Source organism: Lagopus leucura, unplaced genomic scaffold, assembly GCF_019238085.1.
Source record: "Lagopus leucura isolate 7727_CA_CO unplaced genomic scaffold, USGS_WTPT01 Super-Scaffold_1, whole genome shotgun sequence".
Lineage (NCBI taxonomy): Eukaryota > Metazoa > Chordata > Aves > Galliformes > Phasianidae > Lagopus > Lagopus leucura.
The window spans coordinates 33,302,851-33,310,739 of record NW_024962250.1 but is presented as its reverse complement, the minus strand read 5'-3'; the positions used below and the strand labels follow the sequence as shown (position 1 = coordinate 33,310,739).

The 7,889-nt window shown below is 42.4% G+C and overlaps 1 protein-coding gene across 8 annotated transcripts in view; it reads left to right on the top strand.

The window, feature by feature from the left end:
- Positions 1-345: 345 nt before the first annotated feature.
- Positions 346-7,889, top strand: part of LOC122175562 (exocyst complex component 3-like protein) — a 55,886-nt gene continuing 48,342 nt past the window's right edge. For 3 of the 8 annotated variants that reach the window (XR_006177499.1, XM_042863346.1, XM_042863516.1), the window contains exons 1-2: positions 355-537; positions 1,152-1,437. The gene's annotated coding sequence lies outside the window, so the exon portion shown is untranslated. Of the gene's footprint in view, positions 538-1,151; positions 1,438-1,709; positions 1,729-7,889 lie in introns of those variants that run through there. The other 5 variants (XM_042863883.1, XM_042863799.1, XM_042863713.1 and 2 more) reach the window with 5 other exon arrangements.

Here is a 7,889-nt window from a genome sequence, read left to right as displayed (position 1 = left end):
GGACTGGGAAGCAGAGGTGGGAGGGGAGACCTTTTACCATCATATACTCCTTTAGCACTGGCTGATGGCTGCCTGATTCCTTATCATACAGTCTGACACTCTTCTTCTTGCTGGCCTCTTCTCATTTAGATTAGAGTTTGGCCATGTGACCTGCATTTCTGGATGCTACCTTGAACATCACTGATGCAAGCCTTGCTCAGGCAGAATGCTGTGCCCACGAGTAGCCCTGACAGGGACAGGACATCATTTCTTATCAGTCTTACAGGGAATGGTCTTATCAGAATTTTTCAATTTCAGCTGGATTTGCACAATCGTTTCTTGTTCTGATAAAGTTTTACCACTTTGATATATTCTGATATATTCTGTCTGTCACATACCCCCTCAATGCACTCTGTGGGCTACAAATGAACTGTTCAAATGGTCTTAGCTTCCAGTTACAAGTAATTTTCTTTTCAGACTGTTTTTCATATCTGTTTCTGCACTGGCAAAGTGATTGGACTGTGCTCCTTGAAGCTGTAGGACTGAACATTACAGATGGTACTGGTGTTCTGTATTTCTCTTTTGACAGCATTGGAAAGACTGAATTTACAGCTTGACTTCTGTATCTACCAAATGTCCATTTCACAAAGCAATTTTCTGGAGTGACTGGCCCTGATTATTGATTCAGCTGTATTTGGTGGGGTTGTTTTGTGAGCAAAAAGTTGCTTCCTGGTCCTGTAGCGAGTACACGTCCAGCCAGGAAACAGCTTGAGTGTTGGCATAAGGTATTGCACTCTTTTAGCAGTCCTGGCTGCTGATAGTGAGAGGCAATTCTAGCAACAGAGACTGTTTGGACTGTAATGTTTATTTCCTTTACTTTGTTGTCTATCAAAGACAACCTCTGGGCCTGCTGACATGACAGTAACTTTGGTCACTTCTGGAAATTTGAGGTTCTGTGGCCTTAAAACTACTCCCTTTGCATGGGAAGGCTGAGATAAGCCCCATGTGTTACCTCCAGTTCCTGGTCTTAGTGGTCTTCTAACTGTGGAGTTTTAAAAGTTAAATAAGTCTCTTCTCTTTAGATCCTCTTCTTTCTTTTCATTCCAGCTTCCTAAGAGGAAAAGCAAATACCATTTGCAGCTTACTGCTGCACACTACATTTATTTCCTCAGTGTTTTCTTTCAGATCATGAACCCAGCCAACCAACTTCTTATCAATTTGACGGGCTGGAACTGTTGTCCTGGTGACCAGAGTAGTTGCACTATCATCACGTACAGAAGGCAGCAAAGGAGATGCCTTGACCTGTGGGTGTAGCTGTGTGCGCACATGATATGATGGTAAAGTCGCTTGGATACATGAAGATAAGATCCAGGTCGTGGTTTATCTATGTGAAAGATGAAGCAAAACCAAAATGGAGAAGCATGCGAAGTTGATAACTGTAAAAGAAGAAATGAGAATGTGAGTAGGAGTTACAAATGCTCAGTTCTTCTCGGCATCTGGTCTGTGTACCAGTCGTGTAGTGCGTTTATGTTTGAGAGCTGCCTGCCTGCCAGCCTGCTGTCTCTTTGCCTTTTTGTCTTTTTCTACCCCCTCCCACATTTCTCTCATTTCTTAGGTTTATGAACGTGAAAAAGGATAATGCTAGTAACACTTCTGAGTCATGCTTCTCACCCAAGTACACTATTCTTAATCCATTCGTATACACATTCCTGAACAACATCAACTCCAGCTCACCAGTTACTGATTTAGGTGAGTTATCAGACTGATTTGGTGGTGCACTGTCACAGATGAGCTCCTAGTGCTGGCTGCTAGAAAAAAACCCTGCTTTGAATGGCATACAATCCAAATGGAAGACAGAGAACAACAGATGGAAGGAGACAGATAAGGGAGCACAAAGAGACAGTGAGACATCATTACTCAGCACATAGGCAATGGTGTCAGCACACCAGCTGCCTCACAGTTTGGAAAGTTTTGCAGGCAACACAGCATGTTCTTGTATTAGTGTAGTGGTATCTTCTAGTTCACTTAGATAATGGCAGCTTTCAGCCATCAGAGACAGTGTGTGACGGGCAACCTACATAAAACCAGATCCTGGCTTGGAGCTTAACTGGGGGTAAGAGCATATTCAGGTCCTTCACCTGTTGCTTTCTGTGCAAAGCAAGGACAGCTTTAGCCTGTTGGACTCCCAGGTGGGACTTGGCCTTGAGGCTTGTGCACCCTGTGTTATATGTCACTGTGCTGTAGTTGTGGTTGCTATGGGGAGGAAGTTTCCAGTTAATCCCAAACCCAATTAATCTTCCATGGCTAACTGAGAATTGAATAGGGTCGGCTTACTGTAAAAGCTTGCCTTTCTGAATACTTATTAACAGGTTGTACCTCCACAGACACTATCAGAGTCCCACAGTAGACCCAAGGGGTATGTTGGTCCACAACATGACTCAGCCTCGTGGCAGAGCTCCCAGTGGGAGATAGCACATCTGTTGGCTGCAGGATCACAGCCCTGCTGACTGAAAGGGAGAGGTTTAAGGCTGTTGTGGGTGGAGCTTCTGTCATGTAAAATTCATGGTGCTCACAGGGCATCTTAAATAAAACATTACTCTCCCTGAAAAAGACATGAAGTCTTCATTTTGTGCTTAAAAAAAATGGAAAGATAGGATATTTAAAGAATGAGAAGAAGGGAATATAGGGCTGTGTTGTGTGTGTTCCAGTCTGACATGACCCTCAATCTGCTGTCACAATAATTTTGCACTGGAATGACCCACGTATATTGCCCATGAGGAACTGTAGTAGCAAGGGCAACATTGCTTTGGCTTAGAAGAGGACTCATGCTTTCTGATTAGCAGAAAAAAATGAGTTGCATTTCTCACCTCTGCAGTAGTTTCATCTTCTGAGGTACCTCCTTGAACTTCAGTGGCATAGTGTGTGATGCTGGTGGATAACAGAGCAGAAGTGGACCAGCTCTCTTGTTATGGAACAGCTGGTAACATGGCTCACCTTACACTTCTGCTTCTGCTTTTTGTTCACCTGCCTGTCTGTGCCTATTGTCCTGTACTCATTAATACTTCTGTTACTTCAATCAGCAGTTTTCCTTGTGATGCTCATAACTTCCCCAGGTATTGTGTATTACTGAAAGTTTGAAGGGACTTGTGAAATTCCTGTGTGACTTGAGGTAGTAAGGCACAATGATACAGCCCTTCCTCTGTAACATGAGTTCTTCTTTTAATGCCAAGCCTGATTAAGAAGAAGCTATTGTTTGTTCTTGGTACAAAAGGCTCTTGAGAGAAATGGGAATGTGGCACCAATAACGAGCTGCATAATTTCAGGAGGGTGCCTGAAATAACTGGAAAGCAGGTTTTGCTATTAATGAGTGCAGTGAATAATTGCAGCCTACAGTTCTTTTTCAAAGCAGGATTAGTCCACTGGTTTTAACACTGAGATATAAAACAAATGTGTTGGTGGCTGAAAAAGTGTGTTTTATTTTTGTATGTATTAATCCCAAAAGAGTGCGGTTACAGAAAATTCAATGCAACTTATGTTTGTATCCTGCAAAGTTATTGCCTGAATCACACAATTGCTCTGGCTAAGGAAGATAAGCGTATGACTTTAAGAAGTAAAATCTGAGCTCTTCAACTTATTGGTTTCCTCCAGTGCATTGACCAGTTTCAGACAGGTTTGGCAGATGGAATAATATGAAATATGAAAGTTCTGAAACATTTTGTCAAAATCTGCTCCTGGAAAAGAGACACAATCCACTGCCCAGAGTTAGGAAATGCCTGATTCAGAAGACAGCAGCCAGCAGGCACTCCTCTTCTGCTCAGCCATTCAGCCTACTCCTGGCTCCGCATCACATACAACATGTTACATGTGATAGGTAGTCGAACTGACCCATGTGTGAGTCTTATGTGACAGTGTAGGGAAAAGAAATGCAAAGCCTGAGGTAAAAGAAGTCACCTTTATGGCTTTATCCAAACCCATCGGTTTTTTGGTGGTTAGTTTTAGAATGATGTGGCATCGCAGTGTGATGCATGGACAGCCAACCAGGCAGCTTGTGCTGGCCAGGCCATTTCAGCAAGTTCACAGGATATGTCCAGTGTTCTTAAAACATCCCGGAGTGTCCTGCACGTGATTCTTACTCACCACTCCTGAAACACAGATCTGAGTACCACAGCTGTGCTGTGCTCAGGATGGCATAGCCAGATGTCTGCATTTTCTCATTCATCGCATGGAGGGCACAGCTTGTGCAACCTTATCTACAGTGAATGCCTAATGCTCCGTGACAGCTTGGTCTTTACTTGAGAAGGAAATGTTATTTGTAGTTTAGAATTTGAATTGGATCTGGCCCATTCGTCTTTCATCCTACATCGTTTCTTTTGAAGTTGTTTCTTTTTGGAGGAGTCACCAAGACAGTACTGCCAGCTAGCTCAGGAAGGCAGTCTGCCTATGATGCAAGCTCCAGAGCTTGGAATGAATTAGAAAGGACAGATGAAAGCAGTTTTTCCAAATTTGAGTGTACGCAGCATGTTGGTGGAAGTGTCTAACTGTGGGGCTTGCAATACTCTGTTGGCTGTGTTCATCATGTGGTTTCTGCTTTGTAGGCGTACGTGCAGACTGGTTGTTGCATGATGACTCCTCACTTAGAGAATCTAGGGAAATTCAGAGCTTTAATTTGAAGTCGGCATTGGAGACATCCTGGTAATAGAAATAGCTACTTGATTCCCCTTGCTTTCATTTCAAACACCACGTAGTTCTTCTAAGTTCCTGTCTTGACAGTGAAGAGAGAGGGCTGATGCTGCTGTTTGGGGAAGAAGTGGTCAAATATTAACTTTTGATGTTGATTTCTGGAATCTAATAGTGAAAAATATCAGAAGCTCTAGTCTTCTCTTTTATTAATTAAGAAAGAAATTGGAAAGATGTCTGTGGAAAGATGTCTTTTGTTTAGAGCAAAATCCAGTGGGAACAGGACAAAATGAACTGAGGACCCTGGAGGAGAACATAATTTCGTTATCTGTAAGCTTTTGTGAGGAGTCAGGCTTCACAAACAGGAAAGGATCAGGAAGAACTCAAATTGTTCATTACAGCACTCTTGTATTGTGGTGGGAAACTTTGTTTAATGCCAGTGTAAATGTCACTGGAGGTAATAGGGAGGTATGAGGATAGTTCAAAATTAGGGATATAATTTTCTGGGCAATATTGGTGGTGGACGGATGGCTGGACTAGATGATCTTTGAGAACTTTTCCAACCTTGTTGATTCTATGAAAATTAGCATGACTTCTGTTTCCAAGGAAAAAAGTAGTTTTAAGTGCTTGTGGATGAACGATCCAGTGTATAACGCAAGAAGGCTGAATGACTGGTACCTGCCTCTGCAAGTCACTGCAGAGCAAGATGCCAGCCCTTGGACTGCCATGTCTGTGGTGTCCCTGCCGTGGAAGCTTCCCATCTCAGCAGCTGCTCGTGCTAAAATGACCTGGAGAGTTTAAAGAGGTATACACAGGAATTTCCTAGTTCCAAACATGTCATAACCTTTTCTGTATTGTATTACTTTAGGCTAATGAAGAGGCACTGAAATATGGTGGTCACATAGATGCAGGTGCTAATTATGGTTACAGCATGTAAACAAGCTACATGTGAACAAAGGCCAGTGCACAGGACTGCATAGTTTTGATATTTTAATTAGCTGTTTTCCTGATGATGAAAACATGTTTGAGATGATTCAGGTGACAGGAAGACCTTAAGGTGTAAATAGGCATCAAAAGCAAGAGCTGACTCAGAATGTTTTAGTTTATAATCAAAAAGTAACAAAGCTCAGGGAGGGTTGTGCTGATTTAATTCAGTCAAGCTACATGGAGTGAAAGCAGTGACAAAAAAATAAAACAAAGGCATATTCTTAAGCATAAAGCATAGGGAAAAAAGAAAAAAAAAAAAAAAAGAAAGATGGTAGTAATGAATATAAAGCAATTGCCGAAAGTGCAAAAGGTCAGTAAGGCAAACCAAACCAACCGCGTCCCTCAGTGCCACATCTCCATGGTTCTTGAACACCTCCAGGGACGGTGACGCCCCCACCTCCCTGCACAGCTGTGCCACTGCATTAAAAAAAAGCCAGGGAACAGAGGTATATAGCAGTGCACTAAAATCTCTCCATCTAACAGCAGTTCAGGATATGCCAAATAATGCCTGCTAAAGCCAGATGCCTTAAATTAGCAATGATAATAGATTACATCAGCAATTTTAGTAAGACTAACCAGATTTCTCAGTTGTTGAGCCAGGCATTTTAAATACTTTGAGACACTCGTAAATTGTGCAGAGCTGGAGAATCATTTTTAAAAGTATTAACAGGACACTGGGGTAATTTGATGATTGATCTCAAGTACAGCTAGACAGCCGATACAGACTTGCTTAATAAAGAATTGGAGAGAATGTGATAGAAGCAGTGCCAATTAATATGGGATTGCAAGGTTGGATGGTAAAGCCATCAGTAAGTTGGCACAAAAGACCTCCAATTTCTGCTCCATCTCCTTGTCTCTCGCTGCCTGCATCCCTGCCTTGCCTTTCACAGCTTCTCAGTGCACTTGTCTGGTTTGCTTTGCTCATGCTGCATGTGCTTTGTTGCAGAGCCTGCTAAGGCATGTGAACTGCAAGGCCTCCTGATTTAGTCTGACTCTGCCCTTTTAAAAAGAGGCCAGAGATCTCAGCAACAAAACCCAAAGAACTAAAACAGCAAACCACCCCAAATATGACAGACGGGAAAACATACAGTGGATCTTTTGGTGCTTTCATAAATAAAAGTCAGACAATCACATGGTTTTCTAAAAATAACACCCATAGTGAGTGCTCCAGTAGGAATAATACTGACCTAGTTTGCATGTTAGCTGTGTGCAAAAAATAAGATGATGAGGGAAACCAAACTGCCTTGTGATATTTGCAATTGTTGAACCAGATCTGATTGGAGAGGTGCTTAATTAGATGTTACATTCTCATCTCTATGGCTCCTCTGGGGGTCTCAGGGAAGAGGGGGAGGGGATGGCTGCTGACAGGATGGTCCGCCTGATGCTGCTGCTTTCCCTTAACATATCCACTATTTTTCTACTCTCTCATGATGAGCAATACATGAGTTTCTGAGTCTGAACAGACTCAGTGCCGGAAAAGGCTTTCATTCAGGCAGAGAATCTAGGTCAGCTGTTCATAAGAACAGATCAAGCCCTCACTGAGTGGAGCGATGGGCCTTCAGCAGGACCTGCTTGGTTTCCTGGCTGCTTTTGTGCACAAGCAGCCCCTTACATTGACAGGCGTTCTGTGGACAGCAGCTCTAGCTTCCTGTCAGCAGGCTGGATGCAGGCAGGGCTGATTCAGTGCACAGTGGAAAATCAATAGTATGAAGTATTAATTGTGATGTTCAAAAAAATATCTAAGATGAGGCGCTCAGTAATAAACGTCTGTACCTGTGTCCAAGAGGATCTGACTTGTGAGATAATACGTTACAAGGACTGGGCTTAAATTTGATCTGATTCTGCACCTATAAATAACTGCTTTTACATATGGTATCTGATTACTCAATTGTATATGCAGATTAGATAGTCATTTATATGCTGTCGTCAGTGACAGCAACTGATAGATCTGACGGTTATTTCCAGGCTCATATGGGAATGCCAAAGGTTTTAAATATCAGTCATTGCCTGCTATACATACCAATATCCCTCCCCATCTCTTCCCTTCAAATACGTTAGAATAAATATCACAAGGTACATCTGTTTCCCAGAAGAAGTTGTACTGCTCTATTATGCTATGTATTTTGTGTATGAATACAGTCCAGGTTGGAATTCTGATACACGTGTATTATGTCTGCTCTGAAACAGTGAAGCAAGAAGAAACAAGATGTTAATATGCTTTTTCTCACTCATGCTAATACCTGCAA